Below are 25,086 nucleotides of genomic sequence, written 5' to 3'. Positions count from 1 at the left end.
CTCCATTTTTTTCAAGTTCTTTATAGCGGCCATTTTGGATTATCAAAATGGCGTTTGTTGAAAACCGAAATTGTCATTATCTTGGCTTCTAAATGACCTAGAGTGTTAATTTTGGTGTCCAAATGTACATATTTGCGGATACTTAATCCAATAAACACACATTTATACACCTACATATGATCAAAAGGGTTCTTATGGCAGCCATCTTGGATTTTCACGCACTTATGCCAACACATATATATATTTTTTTCCATCATTTTCACTTCTAAATCACATAAAGGCTGGACTTTAGTGTTCAAATGTACACTTATAATGTCTTTGTGCAATATTTTTAGTTGGCAGTGTTCATTGTTACATTGAAGGATCTCCATCCTCCTCATCATCAGTGTTATCGATTCCCATGGGGCGCTCCTGACCCGTGTTACCACACACCTCTTCATCTGCCCCACACATACACATCTCAGAACAGTTGAGATGCTGAGACCTGCATGAGCAGTGAGACATGCATTGGGTCTTCTTGCAGTTACATTTGATTAGATGTGTGATGGCAGCTGGGGCTGGAGGGTCCTTGGTTGTGATGGGCACCAGCTGATCTCCTTCTGCTCTCCATCCATGTTCTGTTGGTTGTGGAAGCTGGGGGTCCGGTACATCAGCCTGATGCCACACCATGGCCTGGAAATGTGCACGAGCAATGGCTTCATGTAAAGCTCCCCGTGTTGGTGGCAGCTTCTGTACCTCTAGCTGTTTCTTGGTAAACAGTCTCCACCTCAGCTTGCCCACATCCACAACTGTAGTACGAGGCTCATACAGCTGGCATACAAATGCCTCAATGTCACTTTCTGTGTCAGCTCTCAGCTCCTCAGAGGCCCCAAGGTCATGAAACGCAGATACCACCTCAACAGAGCACGTATTGAGGGCTTGCCAACATGTGAGCTTTCCCTTGCCGGCAAACCGACCAGTCTGGTCTGCTCCCGTGAATGCATGGAATCCTGGTAGGGCTGCAGCCTTCCTGACACCAAGTTCATGTACTATTGGTTCCAGTGAGATTTGCCTCTTCTTGTTCCCCACACCCGTGATGAAGTATGTGTCTTTGCATAGTTCATGGTACCGGTGGAGTGCTAGGATGAATACATCAGTATCAGGTGACTGAATGTACAGCTGTGTTGCACCTCTTCGGACGGCATCTAGACTGTGAAGAAAGATCCTCGTATCAGCCTCCTCCTGGGAGCTACGGAGATGCTGTACATCCATGCAGTTGGAGAAGACATCCTGCCTTGAAGTGACGATGAAGACCTTGGTAGTCCCCTCAAAGTGACACAGAGCTTTCTTTGCCAGATAGACAGTTAGCTCATCTTTGGTGTTGGTGTGCGACAGGAACTGTTTTGCTGTCAGTTTCCCAATCGGGGTGCTGTCTTGAACGTGGTAAGCAGTGGGCGGCTTGCCACCTTGGCGCCTCTCCCGTGTGGCCTCTTTCAGTGAATTTGGCAGATCATATCGGTCAAACACGAGGTGGACTTCATCATACCCGTTGGTCTTGCAGTCCAGTGTTGCATTGAAATGGCCAGCCCACTGGGCACATGTTTTGACCCATTGTGGCTTACCCATTGCTTGCACTAATGCCATGCCGTCTATGACAGTCACCTTCTTGGGAGGGGGTGGAGTATGTTCAGGATTGTCGTCGTCTGGCTGCTGACCAGTGCCAGCTGACTTCTTGGGTAGATCTTCTAGGATGCCCATGAGCTTGCTTTTGTCTGTGCATGGTAGTAGTGTCCCAGCCATTGCAAAATCAAACTTTGCCATGGCCTCCAGGACTTCGTTTGACTCGAGGACAGCTAGCATGTTGTTCTGCGTGCTTGTCATCTCCTCTCGGTTGTGTAGATGACAGCTCTGGGCAACCTGTTGTGCTGACTGGGTACATGGGCCCCTCAGATGGGGATGCTCTTGGAAGAATTCGTCCACATAGAGGTCGAAGAGGGCTTGGACAGTGGTGATGTGGGCCTCCAAAGCCCTCTTCATGTGCTTGGCTTCCAGTATTTGTCTGGTCGTTGTTGGGCCATAGATATCAGCCTCAGACCAAGCCTCGTCAAGACCACTGTCCTCTATGGCATTCCCAGCAGCCCTCAGTGCAGCCATCACAGTGTGCATCTCCCCTAGTCGCAGTACCCACTTGCCTTTGCAGTCATCTCTGGTCATCTCCAGCTGTTTGGCTCGCTCATACAGGGCCATGTCTAAGGTGATCACTGTCTTCCTATCGGGACCCATGACCATGCAGTTGATTTGCTGTGTCTGTTTCAAGACTGTTATCAGTGTTTGCCATTCATGGGCTGGTGCTGCTACCAATGGCAGGGCGTTGACCTCTGTCAGAGGCTTCGAAGAGGAGAGCAGTGAGTTGTAGGCTGTCCAAGTTGGGATATCGTGATGCTTGATCCTACTGCCAGGTGGTTGTTTTGGATCGTGGACGAGTGACCCAACAGGGTCAGCATGCTGGGGTTCTGCAGCTTGCAGCTGGTCATCTGGTGGGATGATGTCGTCTTGTACGTCCTCAGCTTCAGCTGTTCGCATGATTGTGCGTGAAAGTAGCCACACTGTGTCCGTCGCAGAGTACGGCTTGGTGACATCTGGGTTTGACCGTGTCTTGAAGCTATACGTGGTACCTGTGGCAGATTGTTTGTTTGGTGCTTGGCAAGGAACAAAGTCTGGAGCAGTCAGAACCTTGAGTGAGCGGTGTCTGGCCTTTCGGTCATGTAGTGTCAGTGTTCTATGTTCATCTGTGGAGGGTGCATGTTCCCGTCGTTGGTAGAGTGCCCAGGCTGTAGCATGGAGTGTCCGCTTCCCATCAGGTGTGTCTTCATTGAAGTCACTGTTGTCCACTGCAAAGAAGACAAACGTCCCTATGCGCATGGTTCTTGGAAAGTATACACCCTGTTCTGTCGTAGACTCTATGACTGAGTTGGCCAGCTGTGTCTCCAACCGCAAGATCCGACTATAATCAACAGACAGACCGAACCCATGCAGGAAATCCAGAAGCTTCTTGTTTCTGGTGGACTGATGGACTACAATGGCAACGGCAAGCTGCTGTGGCCATTCTAAGCGATGGCGGAATGGTGCATCTGGCTCTTTGGGCTTGTACGTGACTTGGCGTTTTGACTTGTAGCCGTACATGATGTTCTGACTGATGGTTATAACATCTCGATGAATAGTGGCTGAGCGCATAGTCTCTGGCTCAATGCTCGTGGCTGGTCCTTCCAGTAGCCAGCGGAGGAAAGCATAGAGTACTTTGGGTACATGCTTTTCAGCATCATCAGTGTTCATTTCTCCTTCAAATTGCCATGGGTGCTTGTTCTGACAAGCAATGGCACTGCGGAGAACAGAGGCACTCTCAAACAGTTGTTCGATGTTTTTTTCATTTGTCTTCGTCATTGCATCTTCGACAGCTGCATCACGCACGGCAGTGGAGAATACACAGTCTGACTCGTTTCGACGTTTTGGTTTTATGAAGTGAACGTCATCAATGTGAGAGTTGATTTTCTCCTTCATGCCTTGGGTAGTAGGTGATGGGACATTGTGCACACCATTATTGTCAAGAATCCTGGAGTAAACCGACTTCAGGTCAGACATGTTGAGAATTTCACCAGCTTGGAGTAGAGAGCGAACAAGGCTGACAAACTCAATGTCTGCGGCTATTTTGATAACATTAGTTTCTTGCAGTATGTGTTCTTTGTCATCACTTGATGTCCCACTCTTGGGAGCACGTTGGACATTCTGCACCCAGCATGGGAGATGATACTTGACGTCGATCGCATGAGCATCATGTGCACTGATGGCAGCACTCAGCTGAACTTTCCACTTGTGGTTGCTGCCTTCTTCAACAGCTTTCTTCAGCTGTTTACCTGCGTTGAACGTGCATACAACATGTACACTTTCCTTAGTGACCTCTTGACAGAAGAAACAAAGGTCTCTGTTGAATGGAGTTGATGATGAACGTGTGAAGCGAAGAGTCTCGTCTTGCGTAGAACCTGAGGTACTTGCAGCGGCAGGTGCAGAAGAAGGACGTCCACACCTCTTATGAAGATGCTGGGTGTCGCCATGTTCGCAGGCTTTCTGGTGGCGAACTCTAGCACGCTCCAGGTGAGCAGTGTTGCATGTAGATCCATAACATGCCCGGTGCCACTTTGCTTTATTGTTCCTCAAGTCAGTGGCAGTCACAGCTTAATCGTTCGCTGATCTGTTTGAAGTCGGCATCACCATATCGTGCCCTCTCCTGGATGAACTGGAGAAACTTTGCATATGAGCCCAGTGCTGGCTCAGTCACTAGTGCACCTTGGGGATCCTGGCACTGAATGCAAAGTGTGAAATCAGTTTCTTTCTTGGTTTTCTTGCTTTTTGGCTCCATCATAGCTCAGGGTCACGAATCTGGAACATACAAATAACAAATAACAATTAAGATAGATGTGCATTAAGTTAGATTTTGGACACTGGTTCGGCTGTGCCATAAAAACCTATTTTTATCCCTTGTAGGTTATTAAAGAAGGTTTCATTCAATTCTCTATCCCCAAAAATGTACAACTGGACACCAGAATCGAAACTCTAGGTCATTTAGAAGCCAAGATAATGGAATTTTACGTTTTCGACATCCGCCATTTTGAAAATCCAAAATGGCCGCCATAAAGAACTTGAAACAATTGGAGACATATTTTTTCTAGAACTTATATCATCCCTAAAGACAGCCCAACCAGTGTCCAAAAATTAACAAGCAATTTCACCGGGCATTTCAATCTGCTACATTGGCCCCCCCACTAATAAGGTAATATGTATATCCATGAAATTTGGAGTCCTGAATCATGGACTGTTGGGAAGTTATCGCTTTTAACCTGGAAAAATTCCAAATTCCTGCCTTAACCATATCAGGGCTGGAGGAGGGGGGGGGGGGGGTCGAGCGCTAATGTTATATATACGTGTCAACTTTCATGATGATTGGATCGGTGAAATGCCCCTCCCCTTAACCCTCCTCATCCCCCTCATCCTACCACCCCCCCCCCCCCCACCCCCAGCCAAATTAATACCAAAAATAGCCCAGCCGGCACAACCGTACTCAAATAGATCACCAAATACTGCATTGCAGTCATCAGGAGGAACCCGAATAAGTAAAGGTCAAAGATGGGGTCATCAGGAGGAACCTGGTTTCAACTGCTACGTCACAATCCTCAAACCTATCCAGTTGCAGCCAAATGAGCCTTACAGAAACAATAAAATTTGTAAAAATTCACTTCTCCCTGGACAGATAGACAAAGAAAGAGAAATAAAGAGTGAAAGAGATAAAGAAAAAGCAATACTTAGATTGAATAAAGAGAAATATGAAAAAGTCGAAATAAGTATGAAAGGAACAAAGCCTCAACTCTGTGTTTGCCTCAAAATCTTGTGTTCCAAACCCGTCTCTCTCTCTCTACCCACCGTACCCAATCGTACCCAATCGTACCCAGCTGCTCCTGGACTCTGTGTCCTTCTCTCCTGACAAGGTGGAGAAGTTTCTGTCAATCCTCGACTCAGATTCTGCAACTGAACCAGGCGGAATCAGCCCACAGGTCCTAAAATCCTGCTCTTCCGCTCTATCTCACCCTCTCTCTGTTCTCTTCACCCTCTCTTTTGCTCAAGGGCATCTGCCTTCAGCTTGGAAATCAGCCAACATTACCGCTTTACACAAAAAATGTGCAAAAACAGATCCTTCCAACTACAGACCAATCAGCCTGTTCCCAATTATCAGCAAAGTCATGGAATCCATCATTGTTTCGGATATCAAATCCTTCCTCTTCTCCAATGGCTTGATCTCTGATCATCAATTTGGTTTCAGACCAAGGTCACTCGACTCTGGACATGCTGCTTCTGCAGTCTCAACAATGGATGGATGTCCTCAATGTCAAACAGGAAATTAGAGCTGTCTCCCTTGACATATCACGTGCCTTTGATACGGTCTGGCACCCAGCTCTGCTCACCAAACTCTCCTCCTATGGTATCCATGGAAATCTCCACAAATGGCTTGTGGACTTTCTCTCTGGTCGTCGTCAATGTGTGGCCCAGAATGGATTTCTCTCATCTCCTCTTCCTGTTCAGGCTGGAGTTCCCCAAGGTAGTGTTCTTGGCCCTGCGCTTTTTCTGGTCTTCATCAATGATCTCTCTGACTCTCTGGAAAAGCCTCTCTATCTCTTTGCTGATGACTCTACTCTCTGTCGCTCCATACCTCATCCCTCAGATCGGCAGTCCGCAGCCTCCTCACTCTCTGCAGACCTGGACAAAATCACAGACTGGTCAAGCAAGTGGAACATGTCTTTCAATCCTGACAAATCTCACACTCTTACGATGTCTCTCCGAAAAGACCGACTGGACAACCCTCCCATCTACTTTCTGAATAATCCTCTTCAAGAAGTTCTGTCACTCAATCTCTTGGGTCTCACAATCTGCCAGGATCCTTCCTGGGAAAAACACATTTCCAAGCTGGCCTCCAAAGCCAGTCGCCGACTGGGCATACTCCATCGTGCAAAGTCCTTCCTTGGCACACCTGAGCTCCTCACCACGTACAAGGCTTTCATCCGCAGCTCAATGGAATACTGCTCTCCCCTCTGGGCCGGTGCTCCTGCCTCACACCTCACTCGGCTTCACGCTGTTGAAACCAAAGCTTTCAGAATGATTGGAATCTCCTGCGATGAATCCGATTGTGAGGGCCTTTCACTCACTCACCGCGGGCAGGTTGGTGGTCTTTCTGTCTGCTACCGACTTCTCTCTGGCCTAGCCCCCCCCTCCCTCCCCCAGCCCTGTCTGTGCTCTATCCCCCAAGTACTACAATTCGCACAAGATCTGCCTGCAACCCTCTTCTGGTGAAACTGCCAAAATCAAGACTCTGTATTCACCTTCACTCTTTCATTCCTCTTTTCTCCCGCCTCTGGAACAAACTCTCACACTCTCTTCAATCCCACTCATCCCTCCAGGTTTTTAAAACAGCTGTTCACCACCTGCTCTTATCTTCACTCATCCAAAACCTTGATGTTTTCTACCCCCACTAATTTCACCCCAGATCCACTTTTTTGAAATACCAAATTCTTTCCTGGAAGTCCTTGCAGTGTCCTTGTGTTTTATACTTTAACCCCTTCCCACGCCTCCGCCCCCCAAGTCCTCCTCCTCCCACAGATCTCCCGATGTCCCTTGTCTCAAATGTTCTACTTGTGTGCTTCCCACTCTCTCCCCATCTTGTCTCCCGCTCCCTTTATTTCGTCTTATGTGTCCGTTTGTTTGTTTATTTTTGTCATTAATTTTAGCTCTTACACGAGCCTCGATGAAGAAAAATAAAAAAAAGAACAAAGATGGCGGGAAGAACCTGAATAGATAGATTTCAGCAGTTACTCCTCAGGCTCAAACGCCGCAACAGGTAAAAGCTACCAGAGGTCCGTCAGTGATGATGCATCTCGTGAGCCAAATTTCCATTTGAATCTTGGACAATATGCATTTGCATGACACTTCCTCTTACTCTTGTAACAATCCTGTGTAAAGTGGGCCGAGCAGATGCTCGTCGTCGAGGTGTCGAACATCCCCTTGAATTCCCCACATTGTGGCCACTCTTGATGAAGCATCATCTCCTTTTGGGAAAGGGTCTTGAGAATCCTTTTACCTCAGCACTTGGAGTGCTTTCCAGTCATTGTCGCACCCAAATGACCTGCTTGATAAGTTGTCACCTCACGTTTTATCAGAATTGATATACAGTGTTCTCAGCACAAATGTAAGCATAAGGGTGTTGTCGCGATCTCAGCGGAGTTTGGTCACACTGCACAAATACAGAAGGTAACCCCCAGAAAAAAGGTAATGACACTCCACATTAATTTGGCAAATTGTCCCGTTAGTGTGTGCACAGTAACGTGATGATCACATTATTATACCCTGCAACTGCCTACTTTAAAGTAGGTCATCCTTATGTTGAGCCCATGCAAAGCTGAATCCTGAATCTCTCCTTTGAACGCATTTGCTACTTGAGCAACTTGATTGTCATGTTGATGTGGAGAGGGCTCTCGTGTGGGATGAGTTGAGATGTTCTGCTGTTAGGAATTTACTTATTTTCTTTCAAAGCCCAACCCATAGAACACCACGCAATGTGGTGGTGGTTACCTGCACATTAATTGGCCGATATTGTTTCATCCTCTATAATTACCGCCACCAGCGAAAGTGCACGGAGGTTATTTGTCATCCCCGTCTGTCCGTCTGTCTGTCTGTGACCAGGATATCTCAAGAAGTTGTGGACGGATTCGGACGAAATTTGATGGAGGGGTTGTTTATGTGTGTGACAAGGACGAAGTGATGAGATTTTAACGAAGTGATTAGATTTTGACGAAGTGATTAGATTTTGACGAAGTGATTATATTTTAACGAAGTGATTATATTTTGACAAAGTGATTATATTTTGATGAAATGATTAGATTTTGACGAAGTGATTAGATTTTGACGAAGTGATTAGATTTTGACGAAGTGATTAGATTTTAACGAAGTGATTATATTTTGACAAAGTGATTATATTTTAACGAAGTGATTAGATTTTGACAAAGTGATTATATTTTGATGAAATGATTAGATTTTGACGAAGTGATTATATTTTGACGAAGTGATTAGATTTTGACGAAGTGATTATATTTTGATGAAATGATTATATTTTGACGAAGTGATTATATTTTGACGAAGTGATTATATTTTGACGAAATGATTATATTTTGACGAAGTGATTAGATTTTGATGAAATGATTAGATTTTGACGAAGTGATTAGATTTTGGCGAAGTGATTAGATTTTGGCGAAGTGATTAGATTTTGACGAAGTGATTAGATTTTGACGAAGTGATTAGATTTTGACAAAGTGATTATATTTTGACGAAGTGATTAGATTTTGACGAAGTGATTAGATTTTGACAAAGTGATTAGATTTTGACGAAGTGATTATATTTTGACGAAGTGATTAGATTTTGACGAAGTGATTATATTTTGACGAAGTGATTATATTTTGACGAAGTGATTATATTTTGACGAAGTGATTATATTTTGACGAAATGATTATATTTTGACGAAGTGATTATATTTTGACGAAGTGATTAGATTTTGGCGAAGTGATTAGATTTTGACGAAGTGATTATATTTTGACAAAGTGATTATATTTTGACGAAATGATTAGATTTTGACGAAGTGATTATATTTTGATGAAATGATTAGATTTTGACGAAGTGATTATATTTTGACGAAGTGATTAGATTTTGGCGAAGTGATTAGATTTTGACGAAGTGATTAGATTTTGATGAAATGATTAGATTTTGACGAAGTGATTAGATTTTGGCGAAGTGATTAGATTTTGGCGAAGTGATTAGATTTTGACGAAGTGATTAGATTTTGACGAAGTGATTAGATTTTGACGAAGTGATTAGATTTTGGCGAAGTGATTAGATTTTGGCTAAATGATTAGATTTTGACGAAGTGATTATATTTTGACGAAATGATTAGATTTTGACGAAGTGATTATATTTTGATGAAATGATTAGATTTTGACGAAGTGATTATATTTTGACGAAGTGATTAGATTTTGGCGAAGTGATTAGATTTTGACGAAGTGATTAGATTTTGATGAAATGATTAGATTTTGACGAAGTGATTAGATTTTGGCGAAGTGATTAGATTTTGGCGAAGTGATTAGATTTTGACGAAGTGATTAGATTTTGACGAAGTGATTAGATTTTGACGAAGTGATTAGATTTTGGCGAAGTGATTAGATTTTGGCTAAATGATTAGATTTTGACGAAGTGATTATATTTTGACGAAGTGATTATATTTTGACAAAGTGATTATATTTTGACAAAGTGATTAGATTTTGGCGAAGTGATTAGATTTTGACGAAGTGATTAGATTTTGATGAAGTGATTAGATTTTGACGAAGTGATTAGATTTTGGCGAAGTGATTAGATTTTGACGAAGTGATTAGATTTTGACGAAGTGATTATATTTTGACAAAGTGATTATATTTTGACGAAGTGATTATATTTTGGCGAAGTGATTAGATTTTGACGAAGTGATTAGATTTTGATGAAATGATTAGATTTTGACGAAGTGATTATATTTTGACGAAGTGATTAGATTTTGGCGAAGTGATTAGATTTTGACGAAGTGATTAGATTTTGATGAAATGATTAGAGTTTGACGAAGTGATTAGATTTTGGCGAAGTGATTAGATTTTGGCGAAGTGATTAGATTTTGGCGAAGTGATTATATTTTGACGAAGTGATTAGATTTTGACGAAGTGATTAGATTTTGACGAAGTGATTAGATTTTGACGAAGTGATTAGATTTTGGCGAAGTGATTAGATTTTGGCTAAATGATTAGATTTTGACGAAGTGATTATATTTTGACGAAGTGATTATATTTTGACAAAGTGATTATATTTTGACAAAGTGATTAGATTTTGGCGAAGTGATTAGATTTTGACGAAGTGATTAGATTTTGATGAAGTGATTATATTTTGACAAAGTGATTATATTTTGACGAAGTGATTATATTTTGACAAAGTGATTATATTTTGACAAAGTGATTATATTTTGACAAAGTGATTAGATTTTGGCGAAGTGATTATATTTTGACGAAGTGATTATATTTTGACAAAGTGATTATATTTTGACGAAGTGATTATATTTTGACAAAGTGATTATATTTTGACAAAGTGATTAGATTTTGGCGAAGTGATTAGATTTTGACGAAGTGATTATATTTTGACGAAGTGATTATATTTTGACAAAGTGATTATATTTTGACGAAGTGATTATATTTTGACAAAGTGATTATATTTTGACAAAGTGATTATATTTTGACAAAGTGATTAGATTTTGGCGAAGTGATTATATTTTGGCGAAGTGATTAGATTTTGACGAAATGATTAGATTTTGATGAAGTGATTATATTTTGACGAAGTGATTAGATTTTGGCGAAGTGATTATATTTTGACGAAGTGATTATATTTTGACAAAGTGATTATATTTTGACAAAGTGATTAGATTTTGGCGAAGTGATTAGATTTTGACGAAGTGATTAGATTTTGATGAAGTGATTAGATTTTGACAAAGTGATTAGATTTTGGCGAAGTGATTAGATTTTGACGAAGTGATTAGATTTTGGCAAAGTGATTAGATTTTGACGAAGTGATTAGATTTTGACGAAGTGATTATATTTTGACAAAGTGATTATATTTTGACGAAGTGATTATATTTTGACAAAGTGATTATATTTTGACAAAGTGATTATATTTTGGCGAAGTGATTAGATTTTGACGAAGTGATTAGATTTTGACGAAGTGATTATATTTTGACAAAGTGATTATATTTTGACGAAGTGATTAGATTTTGACGAAGTGATTAGATTTTGACGAAGTGATTAGATTTTGACAAAGTGATTATATTTTGACAAAGTGATTAGATTTTGGCGAAGTGATTAGATTTTGACGAAGTGATTAGATTTTGACGAAGTGATTAGATTTTGATGAAATGATTAGATTTTGGCGAAGTGATTAGATTTTGGCGAAGTGATTAGATTTTAGCTAAATGATTAGATTTTGACGAAGTGATTAGCTTTTGGGGAAGTGATTAGATTTTGGGGAAGTGATTAGATTTTGGCGAAGTGATTCGATTTTGGGGAAGTGATTAGATTTTGGCGCAGTGATGAGATTTTGGCGAAGTGATTAGATTTTGGCGAAGTGATTAGATTTTGGCTAAATGATTAGATTTTGACGAAGTGATTAGATTTTGGGGAAGTGATTAGATTTTGGCGAAGTGATTAGATTTTGACGAAGTGATTAAATTTTGGCGAAGTGATTAGATTTTGGCTAAGTGATTAGATTTTGATGAAGTGATTACATTTTGATGAAGTGATTAGATTTTGACGAAGTGATTAGATTTTGACGAAGTGATTAGATTTTGGCTAAGTGATTATATTTGGATGAAATGATTAGATTTTGATGAAGTGATTAGATTTTGGCGAAGTGATTAGATTTTGATGAAGTGATTAGATTTTGGTGAAGTGATTAGATTTTGACGAAGTGATTAGATTTTGGCGAAGTGATTAGATTTTGGCTAAGTGATTATATTTTGACGAAGCGATTAGATTTTGACGAAGTGATTATATTTTGATGGTGATTATATTTTGATGAAGTGATTCGATTTTGGCAAAGTGATTAGATTTTGATGAAGTGATTATATTTTGATGGTGATTATATTTTGATGAAGTGATTCGATTTTGGCAAAGTGATTAGATTTTGACGAAGTGATTATATTTTGGGGAAGTGATTAGATTTTGGGGAAGTGATTAGATTTTGGCGAAGTGATTATATTTTCACAAAGTGATTATATTTTGACAAAGTGATTAGATTTTGGCGAAGTGATTAGATTTTGTTGAAGTGATTATATTTTGACGAAGTGATTATATTTTGACGAAGTGATTATATTTTGACGAAGTGATTATATTTTGACGAAGTGATTATATTTTGGCAAAGCGATTATATTTTGACGAAGTGATTAGATTTTGGCGAAGTGATTAGATTTTGATGAAGTGATTATATTTTGACAAAGTGATTATATTTTGACGAAGTGATTAGATTTTGGCGAAGTGATTATATTTTGACGAAGTGATTATATTTTGGCAAAGCGATTATATTTTGACGAAGTGATTATATTTTGACGAAGTGATTATATTTTGACGAAGTGATTCTATTTTGACGAAGTGATTATATTTTGGCAAAGCGATTATATTTTGACGAAGTGATTAGATTTTGGCAAAGTGATTAGATTTTGACGAAGTGATTATATTTTGACGAAGTGATTAGATTTTGGGGAAGTGATTAGATTTTGGCGAAGTGATTATATTTTGACAAAGTGATTATATTTTGACAAAGTGATTAGATTTTGACGAAGTGATTAGATTTTGATGAAGTGATTATATTTTGACGAAGTGATTATATTTTGACGAAGTGATTATATTTTGACGAAGTGATTATATTTTGACGAAGTGATTATATTTTGGCAAAGCGATTATATTTTGACGAAGTGATTAGATTTTGGCGAAGTGATTAGATTTTGACGAAGTGAATATATTTTGATGAAGTGATTATATTTTGACAAAGTGATTATATTTTGACAAAGTGATTAGATTTTGGCAAAGTGATTAGATTTTGACGAAGCGATTATATTTTGACGAAGTGATTAGATTTTGGCGAAGTGATTAGATTTTGACGAAGTGATTAGATTTTGACAAAGTGATTATATTTTGACAAAGTGATTAGATTTTGACGAAGTGATTAGATTTTGACGAAGTGATTATATTGTGACGAAGTGATTATATTTTGACGAAGTGATTATATTTTGACGAAGTGATTATATTTTGACGAAGTGATTATATTGTGACGAAGTGATTATATTTTGACAAAGTGATTATATTTTGACGAAGTGATTATATTGTGACGAAGTGATTATATTTTGGCGAAGTGATTATATTTTGACGAAGTGATTATATTTTGACGAAGTGATTATATTTTGACGAAGTGATTATATTTTGACGAAGTGATTATATTTTGGCAAAGCGATTATATTTTGACGAAGTGATTAGATTTTGGCGAAGTGATTAGATTTTGACGAAGTGATTATATTTTGATGAAGTGATTATATTTTGACGAAGTGATTATATTGTGACGAAGTGATTATATTTTGACGAAGTGATTATATTTTAACGAAGTGATTATATTTTGACGAAGTGATTATATTTTGACGAAGTGATTAGATTTTGACGAAGTGATTAGATTTTGGCGAAGTGATTATATTTTGATGAAATGATTAGATTTTGACGAAGTGATTAAATTTTGACAAAGTGATTAGATTTTGATGAAATGATTAGATTTTGACGAAGTGATTAGATTTTGGCGAAGTGATTAGATTTTGTCGAAGTGATTAGATTTTGATGAAATGATTAGATTTTGACGAAGTGATTAGATTTTGGCGAAGTGATTAGATTTTGACGAAGTGATTAGATTTTGACGAAGTGATTAGATTTTGATGAAATGATTAGATTTTGGCGAAGTGATTAGATTTTGGCGAAGTGATTAGATTTTGGCTAAATGATTAGATTTTGACGAAGTGATTAGCTTTTGGGGAAGTGATTAGATTTTGGGGAAGTGATTAGATTTTGGCGAAGTGATTCGATTTTGGGGAAGTGATTAGATTTTGGCGAAGTGATGAGATTTTGGCGAAGTGATTAGATTTTGGCGAAGTGATTAGATTTTGGCTAAATGATTAGATTTTGACGAAGTGATTAGATTTTGGGGAAGTGATTAGATTTTGGCGAAGTGATTAGATTTTGATGAAGTGATTAAATTTTGGCGAAGTGATTAGATTTTGGCTATGTGATTAGATTTTGATGAAGTGATTACATTTTGATGAAGTGATTAGATTTTGACGAAGTGATTAGATTTTGACGAAGTGATTAGATTTTGGCTAAGTGATTATATTTGGATGAAATGATTAGATTTTGATGAAGTGATTTGATTTTGGCGAAGTGATTAGATTTTGACGAAGTGATTAGATTTTGGTGAAGTGATTAGATTTTGACGAAGTGATTAGATTTTGGCGAAGTGATTAGATTTTGGCTAAGTGATTATATTTTGACGAAGCGATTAGATTTTGACGAAGTGATTATATTTTGATGGTGATTATATTTTGATGAAGTGATTCGATTTTGGCAAAGTGATTAGATTTTGACGAAGTGATTATATTTTGATGGTGATTATATTTTGATGAAGTGATTCGATTTTGGCAAAGTGATTAGATTTTGACGAAGTGATTATATTTTGGGGAAGTGATTAGATTTTGGGGAAGTGATTAGATTTTGGCGAAGTGATTATATTTTGACAAAGTGATTATATTTTGACAAAGTGATTAGATTTTGACAAAGTGATTAGATTTTGGTGAAGTGATTAGATTTTGATGAAGTGATTATATTTTGATGAAGTGATTATATTTTGACGAAGTGATTATATTTTGACGAAGTGATTATATTTTGACGAAGTGATTATATTTTGGCAAAGCCATTATATTTTGACGAAGTGATTAGATTTTGGCGAAGTGATTAGATTTTGGCGAAGTGATTATATTTTGACGAAGTGATTATATTTTGGCAAAGCGATTATATTTTGACGAAGTGATTATATTTTGACGAAGTGATTATATTTTGACGAAGTGATTCTATTTGACGAAGTGATTATATTTTGGCAAAGCGATTATATTTTGACGAAGTGATTAGATTTTGGCAAAGTGATTAGATTTTGACGAAGTGATTATATTTTGACGAAGTGATTAGATTTTGGGGAAGTGATTAGATTTTGGCGAAGTGATTATATTTTGACAAAGTGATTATATTTTGACAAAGTGATTAGATTTTGACGAAGTGATTAGATTTTGATGAAGTGATTATATTTTGACGAAGTGATTATATTTTGACGAAGTGATTATATTTTGACGAAGTGATTATATTTTGGCAAAGCGATTATATTTTGACGAAGTGATTAGATTCTGGTGAAGTGATTAGATTTTGACGAAGTGAATATATTTTGATGAAGTGATTATATTTTGACAAAGTGATTAGATTTTGGCAAAGTGATTAGATTTTGACGAAGCGATTATATTTTGACGAAGTGATTAGATTTTGGCGAAGTGATTAGATTTTGACGAAGTGATTATATTTTGACAAAGTGATTATATTTTGACAAAGTGATTAGATTTTGACGAAGTGATTAGATTTTGACGAAGTGATTATATTGTGACGAAGTGATTATATTTTGACGAAATGATTATATTTTGACGAAGTGATTATATTTTGACGAAGTGATTATATTGTGACGAAGTGATTATATTTTGACAAAGTGATTATATTTTGACGAAGTGATTATATTGTGATGAAGTGATTAGATTTTGGCGAAGTGATTAGATTTTGGCGAAGTGATTATATTTTGACGAAATGATTATATTTTGACGAAGTGATTATATTTTGACGAAGTGATTATATTTTGGCAAAGCGATTATATTTTGACGAAGTGATTAGATTTTGACAAAGTGATTAGATTTTGGCGAAGTGATTATATTTTGACGAAGTGATTATATTTTGACGAAGTGATTATATTTTGACAAAGTGATTATATTTTGACAAAGTGATTAGATTTTGGCGAAGTGATTATATTTTGACGAAGTGATTATATTTTGACGAAGTGATTATATTTTGACGAAGTGATTATATTTTGACAAAGTGATTATATTTTGACAAAGTGATTATATTTTGACAAAGTGATTAGATTTTGACGAAGTGATTAGATTTTGATGAAGTGATTAGATTTTGACAAAGTGATTATATTTTGACAAAGTGATTATATTTTGGCGAAGTGATTATATTTTGACGAAGTGATTATATTTTGACGAAGTGATTAGATTTTGACGAAGTGATTATATTTTGACAAAGTGATTAGATTTTGACAAAGTGATTAGATTTTGGCGAAGTGATTAGATTTTGACGAAGTGATTAGATTTTGACAAAGTGATTATATTTTGACAAAGTGATTATATTTTGACGAAGTGATTAGATTTTGGCGAAGTGATTATATTTTGACGAAGTGATTATATTTTGACAAAGTGATTAGATTTTGGCGAAGTGATTATATTTTGACGAAGTGATTAGATTTTGACGAAGTGATTAGATTTTGACGAAGTGATTATATTTTGACGAAGTGATTATATTTTGACGAAGTGATTATATTTTGACAAAGTGATTATATTTTGACAAAGTGATTATATTTTGACAAAGTGATTCGATTTTGACGAAGTGATTAGATTTTGACGAAGTGATTAGATTTTGACAAAGTGATTATATTTTGACAAAGTGATTAGATTTTGGCGAAGTGATTATATTTTGACGAAGTGATTATATTTTGACGAAGTGATTAGATTTTGACGAAGTGATTATATTTTGACAAAGTGATTAGATTTTGACAAAGTGATTATATTTTGACAAAGTGATTAGATTTTGACGAAGTGATTAGATTTTGACGAAGTGATTATATTTTGACAAAGTGATTAGATTTTGACAAAGTGATTATATTTTGACAAAGTGATTAGATTTTGACGAAGTGATTAGATTTTGATGAAATGATTAGATTTTGACAAAGTGATTATATTTTGACAAAGTGATTAGATTTTGGCGAAGTGATTATATTTTGACGAAGTGATTATATTTTGACGAAGTGATTAGATTTTGACGAAGTGATTATATTTTGACAAAGTGATTAGATTTTGACAAAGTGATTATATTTTGACAAAGTGATTAGATTTTGACGAAGTGATTAGATTTTGACGAAGTGATTAGATTTTGACAAAGTGATTAGATTTTGACAAAGTGATTATATTTTGACAAAGTGATTAGATTTTGGCGAAGTGATTAGATTTTGACGAAGTGATTATATTGTGACGAAGTGATTAGATTTTGACGAAGTGATTATATTTTGACGAAGTGATTATATTTTGACAAAGTGATTATATTTTGACGAAGTGATTAGATTTTGGCGAAGTGATTAGATTTTGGCGAAGTGATTATATTTTGATGAAGTGATTAGATTTTGACGAAGTGATTAGATTTTGGTGAAGATCCGGATCCAGATAATAACATTTTTGAAATGATTCTTCACCATTGAGAGATAACATCAAAAACAATTCGTCGCCTAATATCTCAAGAAGTTGTGGACGGATTCGGACGAAACTGGATGTGTTGGGTAGGGGACAAGAACAAGCCGATTAGATTTTGGTCAAGGTCTGGATGCAGATCTGGTGGGATCAGTGGGCTTCAAAATGTAAACTGTTCAGCCTGGTTTATAATTGAGGTTATTGTCTAAAATGCCATTGATGTTTATAAAAGCAAGAATTGTAGCTAAAGTTGCGATTAACTGGAGTAATGATTCGATGCTAGTTTGTTTCACAGCATCACAGTCGGCCTCCTTCTCAGTTTGGCCAAATAGAGCATGAGCATTCCTGCACTGGCTCGCATTACATCCCCACAAGTATATTTTTGGATCTGTTGCACTCAAGTCTCGGTGTTGCCTGCAAGCTGGAGATGGAATATCTCTCGGTCTCCTACTAAACCTCCTCGCTCTAATAGTCTGGGTATCAATATTTATCTTGGGAAAGTAATCGTCGACCAGCTTGAAAAAGGGCAAACTTGACAATAATCAATGGAGCTTGTTCAGGTGAGCTAAAGCTTTTTATTTCTTTCTGTTGTGTCTTGTTGAACCGTATGTAATATATTTCTTATTGCTTCGACTATTGTAAAACTCGTCTTTGAAAGTAAATGTTTGCTTTGGGGAATAATGCTGATCACGCATGGATTGGAGTCCAGTATTGGATGCTTGGAATGCTGACGTATCAGTTGCTCACAAAGAATGGTTTTCTAACAATAATATTGATGAAGCGAGCAAAGTCGTGTTGGCTGTACCGAGGATGTAGTCATGTGACACTGGTTATGTTCAAGGAATTTTATTAGAAAAGTCTTTCCAACAGAAACAGACTGACTTCATTCATTGAACGATAACTCGGTTATCATCAGTCAATTCCCAACAACTGTAAAATCACAAGCTTTATCCAATAAAATGCAAATTTGAGGAAGTGGACCACAGCGTTGAGGTTCTTTGGGACATCACCAGCTGTTGGAATTTGAATTGCATGTATCCCAAGAGGGAAATACTATCGCGTTACGATTATTCACACGAAGCATCACGTAGGAGGAAGATCTTCCACCAAGGCGCGCCTAATGATACAGGGAAGCATGGTGAACGCGTGACCATGGTACAGCACCATAGGCTGATCTCGGGTCAGAACTGGCTTTACCTAGAGCGACTCTCGGTAGAGATCAAACCTCCACCAGGCTGACCAGTTTATGTTCTGTATTCACTGATAGACCGGATCTGAATTCGGACCTGAAACAAAATCGAATCGGCTTGTTCTTGCACTTAACCAACTCGTCCACAAAGTTTCATCCGAATCCGTCCATAACTATTTGAGATATCGTGCTATATATCGTTTTTTGCCCCATCTCTCAATGGTGAAGAATCACTTTAAAAATCTCAGATACACATCTGGATTCAGATATTTACAAAATCTACTCATTTCGTGCTCGTCACTTACGCTACTTCTCCACCAAATTTCATCCGAATCCGTCCACAACTTCTTGAAATATCCCGCTATGTATCGTTTTTGGCCCTATCTCCCAATGGTGAAGAATCACTTAAAAATTAAATAATTCACATATCCGAATCCATATGCAGATCTTCACCAAAATCGAATCTATTTGTCCTTGTCACACACCCAAACTGTCCACCATGTTTCGTCCAAATCCGTCCACAACGTTTTGATGTATCCTGTTCACAAAAAAAATAACCAGACAGACAGACAAGCAGACAGAAGTGCAAACATAACATCCATACACCTTTGGTGGCGGAGGTAACTTGACTGAATCTGTCACTCTGAAATGAACACCTTCCATTTGCTGCTCCTTGCTTGCACTTTTAATGTTGTCATATTCGAAATTCATATTCATATTCGAAAATTTCCAACCTCGCCTGGGTCGGTAGTTCCTAGTGATGCCATCACCCTCCAACCTAGTATTGGTCGGTAGTTCCTCGTGACCCATGATGCCATCACCCTCCAGCCTAGTATGGGTGGGTAGTTCCTAGTGATGCCATCACCCTCCAACCTAGTGTGGGTCGGTAGTTCCTTGTGACCCATGATGCCATCACCCTCCAACCTAGTATGGGTCAGTATTCCTTGTGACCCCATCACCCTCCAACCTAGTATTGGTCGGTAGTTCCTCGTGACCCATGATGCCATCACCCTCCAGCCTAGTATGGGTCAGTATTCCTTGTGACCCCATCACCCTCCAACCTAGTATTGGTCGGTAGTTCCTCGTGACCCATGATGCCATCACCCTCCAGCCTAGTATGGGTCGGTAGTTCCTAGTGATGCCATCACCCTCCAACCTAGTATGGGTCGGTAGTTCCTCGTGACCCATGATGCCATCACCCTCCAACCTAGTATGGGTCAGTATTCCTTGTGATACCATAACCCTCCAAACTAGTATTGGTCGGTAGTTCCCAGTGACCTATGATGCCATCACCCTCCAGCCTAGTATGGGTCGGTAGTTCCCAGTGACCCATGATGCCATCACCCTCCAACCTAGTATGGGCCGGTAGCTCCTAGTGATGCCATCACCCTCCAACCTAGTATGGGTCAGTATCCTAGTGATACCATCACCCTCCAACCTAGTATTGGTCGGTAGTTCCGAGTGATTCCATCACCCTCCAGCCTAGTCTGGGTCGGTAGCTCTTAGTGATGCCGTCGCCCTCCAGCCTAGTATGGGTCGGTCGTTCCCAGTGGCCCATGATGCCATCACCCTCCAGCCTAGTATAGGTCGGTAGCTCCTAGTGATGCCATCACCCTCCAACCTAGTATGGGTCGGTAGTTCCTCGTGACCCATGATGCCATCACCCTCCAATCTAGTATGGGTCGGTCGCTCCTAGTGATACCATCACCCTCCAACCTAGTATTGGTCGGTAGTTCCAATGACCCATGATGCCATCACCCTCCAGCCTAGTATGGGTCGGTAGTTCCTAGTGATGCCATCACCCTCCAGCCTAGTATGGGTCGGTAGGTCCTAGTGATGTCATCACCCTCCAGCCTAGTATGGGTCGGTAGTTCCTAGTGACCCATGATGCCCTTTTCGCATGATGTGGTGACCGTCTGTCTGTTTCCTTGTGAATATTGCTAAATTGATTGTTTGCACATACACAGTTTTGTTTATTCAGCGTTATTGATGATTTGGATGTTATTTTGTTTCTTGCCTGTTTGATCTCACTGTTATAACTATTCTGAGATTATCTATTTTAGACTTATCCTGCTGTGACAAGGTGCTGACGAGAGGCTTTGTTAAAATTGTTTTTTATTATTACAAAATGGTAATACGGACTAAATATTTAAAAAAAGAAAAATCATTTGGTGAACTGTTTATCAACTGACTTCGAGTGAAGGACCCTCCTGGCAGAATCTGGAACTATTGTAGTTTTGGGCTCAGATGATGCGGGGCCATGTATTTTCCGCAATCCGCAGTTACATTATGTTACTATCAAAACTACTATTGTCGTGTTATGAGTTGATATTATTTTATTTGGCATGTGCTTCACCACCAGTTGCTTTTCTTCATCTTGTATGCAGCACTTGGCAGCAGGTAACGTCATTTTCTGGGGGTGTGGCTGTGCTGCCGATGCAGTGCCCCCCTGTCGGTTACAGCAGGAATTTGTAATTTGTCCATGGCGCCAGAAATAACTCGCGTACTCTTCGTGAAGGACACAGTTGGCTCTTTAACGTCCACCATCTGATTCTATCAGAGGGGACAGACACCCTGTTTCAACATGTACCTCTCGGCGATCCTGCCAGCCTCTGTTTTGGTTGGATCATAGCTATTTTGGCCAATGTCATGTGTTCATGCAATTTTATATTGGGTACTCATATAATAAGCCATGCTCATATAATCGGCCATGCTCATATGATCGGCCAAGCTCATATAATCGGCCGTGCTCATATAATCTGTCATAATTGGCCATGCACATATAATCGGCCATGGTCATATAATCGGCCATGCTCATATAATCAGCCATGCTCATATAATCGGGCATGCTCATATAATCGGCCATGCTCATATAATCGGCCATGCTCATATAATCTGCTATAATTGGCCATGCACATATAATCAGCCATGCTCATATAATCTGCTATAATCGGCCATGCTCATGTAATTGGCCATGCTCATATAATCTGCTATAATCGGCCATGCTCATGTAATCGGCAATGCTCATATAATCGGCCATGCTCATGTAATCGGCCATGCTCATGTAATTGGCCATGCTCATGTAATTGGCCATGCTCATGTAATCGGCCATGCTCATATAATCGGCCATGCTCATGTAATTGGCCATGCTCATATAATTGGCCATGCTCATGTAATTGGCCATGCTCATGTAATCGGCCATGCTCATATAATCGGCCATGCTCATGTAATCGGCCATGCTCATGTAATCGGCCATGCTCATGTAATCGGCCATGCTCATATAATCGGCCATGCTCATGTAATTGGCCATGTTCACATAATCGGCCATGGTCATATAATCGGCCATGCTCATGTAATCGGCAATGCTCATATAATCGGCCATGCTCATATAATCGGCCAAGCTCATATAATCGGCCATGCTCATATAATCGGCCATGCTCATGTAATCGGCCATGCTCATGTAATCGGCCATACTCATATAATCGGCCATGCTCATGTAATTGGCCATGTTCACATAATCGGCCATGGTCATATAAATCGGCCATGCTCATGTAATTGGCCATGCTCACGTAATCGGCCATGCTCATATAATCGGCCGTGCTCATATAATCGGCCATGCTCATATAATCGGCCGTGCTCATATAATCGGCCATGCTCATGTAATCGGCCATGCTCATATAATCGGCCATGCTCATATAATCGGCCGTGCTCATATAATCGGCCATGCTCATGTAATCGGCCATGCTCATGTAATCGGCCATGCTCATATAATCGGCCATGCTCATATAATCGGCCGTGCTCATATAATCGGCCGTGCTCATATAATCGGCCGTGCTCATATAATCGGCCGTGCTCATGTAATCGGCCATGCTCATGTAATCGGCCATGCTCATATAATCGGCCATGTTCATATAATCGGCCATGTTCATATAATCGGCCGTGCTCATATAATCGGCCATGCTCATATAATCGGCAGTGCTCATGTAATCGGCCATGCTCATGTAATCGGCCATGCTCATATAATCGGCCGTGCTCATGTAATCGGCCATGCTCATATAATCGGCCGTGCTCATATAATCGGCCATGCTCATATAATCGGCCATGCTCATGTAATCGGCCATGCTCATATAATCGGCCATGCTCATATAATCGGCCATGCTCATATAATCGGCCATGCTCATATAATCGGCCATGCTCATATAATCGGCCGTGCTCATATAATCGGCCATGCTCATATAATCGGCCATGCTCATATAATCGGCCATGCTCATATAATCGGCCGTGCTCATATAATCGGCCATGCTCATATAATCGGCCGTGCTCATATAATCGGCCATGCTCATGTAATCGGCCATGCTCATATAATCGGCCATGCTCATATAATCGGCCGTGCTCATATAATCGGCCATGCTCATGTAATCGGCCATGCTCATGTAATCGGCCATGCTCATATAATCGGCCATGCTCATATAATCGGCCGTGCTCATATAATCGGCCGTGCTCATATAATCGGCCATGCTCATATAATCGGCCGTGCTCATGTAATCGGCCATGCTCATGTAATCGGCCATGCTCATATAATCGGCAATTTTCATATAATCGGCCATGTTCATATAATCGGCCGTGCTCATATAATCGGCCATGCTCATATAATCGGCAGTGCTCATGTAATCGGCCATGCTCATGTAATCGGCCATGCTCATATAATCGGCCGTGCTCATGTAATCGGCCATGCTCATATAATCGGCCGTGCTCATATAATCGGCCATGCTCATGTAATCGGCCATGCTCATATAATCGGCCATGCTCATGTAATCGGCCATGCTCATATAATCGGCCATGCTCATATAATCGGCCATGCTCATATAATCGGCCATGCTCATATAATCGGCCATGCTCATATAATCGGCCGTGCTCATATAATCGGCCATGCTCATATAATCGGCCATGCTCATATAATCGGCCATGCTCATATAATCGGCCATGCTCATATAATCGGCCATGCTCATATAATCGGCCATGCTCATATAATCGGCCGTGCTCATATAATCGGCCGTGCTCATGTAATCGGCCATGCTCATGTAATCGGCCATGCTCATATAATCGGCCGTGCCTTGGTATCCAATATTTGCTTTCCTGTTGTTTGGGGAATGATCCCAATCTGAATTACTGTCACTGGTGGACTCCGTTATAGTCTGGGATCCGAGGCCTGGAAATGTGTAAAAAAGTGATTTTGAAGTGACACCCCTGCTATAAAATGTTTGACCCCTAGATCATGTCTGTGGAGGTGTTAGCCACCAGAAAAGTGACTTTAGCAAGGTAGTTTGGATTGCGCGAATTCTGTAAGGACGTTTTTTAACTTGGGGCGTCAACTGTAAAAAAAAGTAAGAAATTTAGGGGTAGGGGAAGTTCAATTGACCATATATCCCATAATACAGGGGTGAGTGCAACAAATTACCACTCATTCTTTTTGTTATAAAGTTGGCTTTTATATGAAATATGATTCAACGTGATTGGACCATCCATGAGGTCAGCAGAGGTCAAAAGGTCACGGAAAGTGGGTTAAGCTGAAAATTTAGCTCCTTTATCAAATAATTCACATATGTATATGTCACAATATGTTCTTTGCATCCCTCTACTGTTTCTGGCCTATATTGATCGTAATAGTGATGGTTTACTGTGGTGGTTGATGCTTTTCATCTTTTGAGTGGTGCTAGTGATTATTATGCTACATTTGTTTCAGCAACTTGCTTCACTCTTGCTGATCTTTATGATTACCATCGATCTTCAGCCTCCCTAGCTGGAGCAAGCTTCCTTCTTGTCAATTATTATTTACGTAACAAACATACAAACATACATACAGAGAAAACAAAGATTGGTTATGGACCATTGCTTCCACAAAACCCAACCAACGCAGATGTAGTCCAGACCTCATTGGACTACTTTGTCTCCTTGAGTCTTAAGATGGGTCAGGCTAAGACGGTGGTGACTTGTGACCAGGCGATATATGACATAGTAAAGGGGTTGTTTAGGAAGGAATCGGAAAAATACAAAGATGTTATTGTTCGACTTGGAGGATTCCATATTGCCCAGAACTTCTTGGGATCTATTGGATTTTTCATAATGGAGA

At 39.5% G+C, this 25,086-nt stretch overlaps 1 protein-coding gene across 3 annotated transcripts in view; it reads left to right on the top strand.

Annotated features, from left to right (window-relative positions):
* LOC137437508 (FYVE, RhoGEF and PH domain-containing protein 1) overlaps positions 1-25,086 on the top strand; it is a 246,501-nt gene that overhangs the window by 65,430 nt on the left and 155,985 nt on the right. The window contains exon 1 of one of the 3 annotated variants that reach the window (XM_078766001.1): positions 17,866-18,327. The exons of 1 other annotated variant lie outside the window; for it this stretch is intronic. The gene's annotated coding sequence lies outside the window, so the exon portion shown is untranslated. Of the gene's footprint in view, positions 1-17,865; positions 18,328-25,086 lie in introns of those variants that run through there. One more of the 3 variants, XM_068131886.2, reaches the window with a different exon arrangement.

The sequence above is a fragment of the Myxine glutinosa genome, chromosome 12, assembly GCF_964187855.1.
Source record: "Myxine glutinosa chromosome 12, kmMyxGlut1.1, whole genome shotgun sequence".
NCBI classification, from domain to species: Eukaryota; Metazoa; Chordata; class Myxini; order Myxiniformes; family Myxinidae; genus Myxine; species Myxine glutinosa.
This window is presented reverse-complemented; position numbering and strand designations above follow the sequence as displayed.